Here is a 4,711-nt window from a genome sequence, read left to right as displayed (position 1 = left end):
ATAAGACAAATGAATGGTAATGACTCACCTCATTCGATCAATCTATTGTCCACTCCATTCTTCGTCCCTACCGTTCCCTCGAAACCACGTCATAACTCACATATAACATTATCTTCAAACAAATCAATAACAAACTATATGGAAGTTGGGACTATGGGTGTTCACCGTTCATTTCGGTTACTGTTCACCACTAATTCAGACACTAGAATTTAAAAAAAAAATATCGTCCCCTTAGATGACAAGTGGTAGAATTGTAAATTTGCAATGAAGCAAGGGCCACCCGGGAATTTCAAGTGCATCAAGCTGCAGGAAACTTACCATGTTTGAAAAAAAAAATCCAAGTCTTTGAATCCTTACATCATCAATTTTTCCACACGGCAAGCCTCGACACTTCAATTTTCCACAAGTCCGACAAACACCAACACTCTTATTATAAACCAAATCAAACCTTGTCATGTTTTATATTTATATTCTTCACTAAACCATCATATCTATCTCCATTGTCACCGGCAATGGCCACCGTCTTCAACCTCATTCTCCTCCACCTCTTCACTCTCATAATATTAACCCAATCCCGCTTAACCCTCTTAACCACCGACCATGAATCCATGCTATCAATCCACAACGAATTAGGCATCGGCATCGGCATCGGCATCTCCACCAGCATTTGCAACGCTGCCGGAATATTCTGTGAACGGAGACTCTCCAACAGCACCACCGTGCTAAGTGTCACACGTATTGTCTTCAAACACCGCCGCTTGAAAGGCTCTATCTCTCCGGCCATCGGTAAGCTCTCAGAGCTTAAAGAACTCTCGTTACCCAACAACCGTCTAGTTAACCAAATCCCACATCAAATATCCAATTGCCGGAAACTTGAAGTTTTAAACCTTCGGAATAATAAGTTTTCCGGTGAAGTACCCACCGGATTATCCTCCCTTGTCCGCCTTCGGATACTTGATTTGTCGTCTAATAAGTTTTCTGGTGATCTTAACTTCTTGAAGTATTTCCCGAACCTTGAAAAACTCTCCCTTGATAATAATATGTTCACCGGGAAAGTACCCGCCTCGTTGCGGTTGTTTCGAAACCTCCGGTTCTTTAATATTTCCGGTAATAGCTTCCTGGAAGGTCCGGTACCGGATATGAACCAATTGGAATCTCCAATGGGGAGTAACAAACTTGTTCCAAAACGTTATATTTTCGCCGAGTCTAGTAATAATAATAGTAATAGTAATAGTATTGCACCGGCCCTAGGGCCTGCTGGTGGGCCGGTGCATAAACAACAACAAAAAAACAAAGTAAAGAAAATCATTCGTTGGATCCTCGGGTTTTCGGTTGGGGCAATAGCGGGAATTATATGCGGGGTGATTGTGTCGGTCCTGTTTACGTTGATACTGAATGCTATCAAGGGCCGAAAGAATGATTTCGGCCCGACGATATTTAGTCAACAGATTAAAGCGGAAGAACTCGCGTTTTTGGAGAAAGATGAGGAAGTTGCATCACTTCAAGTTATTGGGAGAGGAGGTTGTGGTGAAGTTTACAAACGCGAGTTACCCGAGTGCAAAATTAAAACAATTGCAATAAAGAAGGTTGTACAACCTCCGAAAGATGCTGATGAGCTTACGGATGAAGATACAAAGCTTCTCAATAGAAAGATGAGACAAATCAAGTCGGAAATCCAAACCGTCGGTCAGATTAGACACCGAAACTTGCTTCCGTTACTAGCCCATGTTTCCAGACCAAATTGTCATTACCTTGTTTACGAGTTCATGAATAATGGAAGTTTACAGGATATTTTACAACAAGTTAAAGATGGGACCCGAGTGTTGGATTGGTTGGCCCGACACAAGATTGCGCTAGGAGTGGCAGCCGGGCTAGAGTATCTTCACATGAGCCATACTCCTCGTATAGTTCATAGAGATTTGAAGCCTGCCAATGTTCTTATTGATGATGACATGGAAGCCCGTATAGCTGATTTTGGGCTGGCAAAATCGATCCCGGATGCTGACACGCACATGACGAGTTCCAATGTTGCGGGAACTTTAGGATACATCGCGCCTGAATATCATTCAACGATGAAGTTTACAGATAAATGTGATATTTATAGTTTCGGAGTGTTGTTGGCCACTTTGGTGATGGGGAGGCTTCCGTCGGATGAGTTTTTTCAGAGGACTACTGAGATAAGTTTGGTGAAGTGGATGAGGAATGTGATGACGGGTGAGGATCCACAACAAGCGATTGACCCGAGTTTGTTGGGCAGCGGGTATGAAGAACAAATGCTTCTTGTTCTTAAGATTTCTTGCTTTTGTACAAGCGATGATCCGAAAGCGAGGCCCGATGGTAAAAATGTTAGGTTGATGTTGGCTCAAATCCATCAGTCATATGCAAGTTTGTGAATCTAAAATAAGGATGCATGACAAATATAGTAGCTCCAGTTATTGATAATTTTCCATATTTAGCTTTTATGTCAAATGAATGCTTTTATAGTTTTTATTCCAAGTGCATCTTTTATGTTTAATCTAAATGTTTGTATGGGTAACTGTAACATGTTTGTATCATATGAATGTTTTGTTCTTAAAGTATACATATGAGACTTCCCTTTAACTCTCATTTGTGTATTTTTTTTTTTATTATAATATGGTTTTATGCCTTTATTCATATCAAGTTGGATGGTTATGGTGCTGTGCAGTGGTCACAATTGTCATAATTCTCTGTTGACTTAGTAAACTGATTTAATAGTTGAGCCCACACTCACCCACATTGTAAATTGTAATAAAGCATATCAAGGTTGACTTAGTAAACTGATTTAGACCGCTCGCCCGAAGTTAAGTTGATATGGGCTTCAACATACAAGAAACACATATCAAAGTCAGCCCAGACCTACGTTAGTATAAGAATGAAGATCATATGATAGGCCTAGTACAACATGCGTAAGTCCATAAGACCAGAATCATAAGGAGAACATGTTTTAAAACGATATGATTAAAGCCCAGTTGACCAGGCCCATTTCTAGTTTTGCAAATTGCAACTCACTTCACGGGGTGTTTGGGTGAGCTTTTAAAATTGCTTATTTGCTTATTTGTTTTCTGAAAAGCAAAAAACTTTTGAAAGGCTCCAATTTGAAGCTTTTTGAGGAGTTTTGTCAAACACATTTTGCTTTTCAACAACCAAAGAAGCAAATAAGCAAGTTTTAAAAGTTCACCCAAACACCCACTTAGTCTTTAGGTCCGATTTTATGTCTAGATCACATCATTCTAGAGGTGGCCGGGTAAATCGGTTTTTTCAGGACCTAAACCAAGTAGGAATTAATTCCAATTTTGGGTAACAAAAGTCAACAAGTGGGTCGGGTAAGAAATGGTTCTAGGCATGGTTGGATTTTTGACAAGTTTTGCCAGGTTTTTATCGGATGTTGTTCGGGTCGGGTCAGGATTTTGACCAGTAAAGGTGAAACCAGTTCCAGCATGTCGGATCGGTGATCCGGGTCTGGGTCCGATTTCCTGAGAAACCGAAACATGGTTCATAGTCGCGGGTCAGTTTCGGAACCAGATTTTTTTTGCCCACCTCTGCATCATTCATAGGATAATTGTAATAACTCGGGTTTTCGAACTTATACCTTTACCCGACTCGGTTCAATGTTCGGATTATTTTTATTAAATAAATATAATTGTGTTTTTTGAGTTTAAATCAATTAATATATTATTATTATTTATTTACTTATAGTTATAACTTTTAGGTTTTGACATATTTAGCCCAAAATATAAAGTTTATCTCTTTTTGTTTCCATTCTCAAACTCCAAGGTCCAAACTGTAACTTATTATTATAACCCATATCTCTAACTGGATACCCATGATCTAAACCCGTATCCATTTCAGTTTTCTTGTACCCAAATATACAATTGGTTTGCTTGAACCATAATTTCCGTTATAAACATGTTGTTTGATCTCATAAATATTTTGATTATGGTATTTTCGGCCTAACCGACAAACTAATCATGTTAACAATATCAAATTTGATATATTATCTTTATTAACCAACTGTAACCCTAATATCATATTTCTATATAAACGAGCATGTATTATGCATATGATTGATCCATTAGCACCCTTTACCTGTCACACCTCGACCAAAGACGGCGGAATATGCCGGGGTGCAACGGATTGCCCAAGAACACAAGACACTATTAAAGTGACAATATTTAAACAACTCATTAATTTCATTCAAACACAAAAAGTAGCACATCTTGTTCATACAAAATAACACCAAATATAAGAATTTAATTGTTCATTCTTATAGCAACCTAACGGTCTCAAAATAAGATAACCTCTTCAAACTCCAATCAACCAATAATTAAACCTATAACAATGCATAAAATAATATTTGTCAACACGTATGTTGGTGAGTAATTTCATAGTTTTGAGTATATATATATATATATAGAAAAATCCACAAATCGTATATTAAACTATAAATAAGAGCAAGTATTGCGGTATATAAATCATAAATAAATGAGGATCTTTTCTAACCGGTAACAACCGATATACTCGGATAATGAAGCCCTATTCTACTAGCACAAAGCTAAAGTAGTTAGGGGTGCGTATGATCATACTTATTGAGGCTCAACAACAACATAAAAATAAACACTCGTGCACCTAAAACATATGAAACATATAGCACACAATAGAGCAAGTATTTTAGTATCATACACCCTAAAGT

At 38.1% G+C, this 4,711-nt stretch overlaps 1 pseudogene; it reads left to right on the top strand.

The window, feature by feature from the left end:
- The first annotated feature begins 311 nt into the window (after positions 1-311).
- Positions 312-2,607, top strand: LOC143595269 (leucine-rich repeat receptor-like serine/threonine/tyrosine-protein kinase SOBIR1 pseudogene; annotated as a pseudogene).
- Positions 2,608-4,711: the final 2,104 nt, after the last annotated feature.

The sequence above is a fragment of the Bidens hawaiensis genome, unplaced genomic scaffold (genome assembly GCF_021521415.1).
Source record: "Bidens hawaiensis isolate Kalapana, Puna unplaced genomic scaffold, B.hawaiensis_p1.1 tig00044853_1, whole genome shotgun sequence".
Lineage (NCBI taxonomy): Eukaryota > Viridiplantae > Streptophyta > Magnoliopsida > Asterales > Asteraceae > Bidens > Bidens hawaiensis.
The sequence above is the reverse complement of the archived record's forward strand: the minus strand, read 5'-3'. Positions and strand labels throughout refer to the sequence as shown.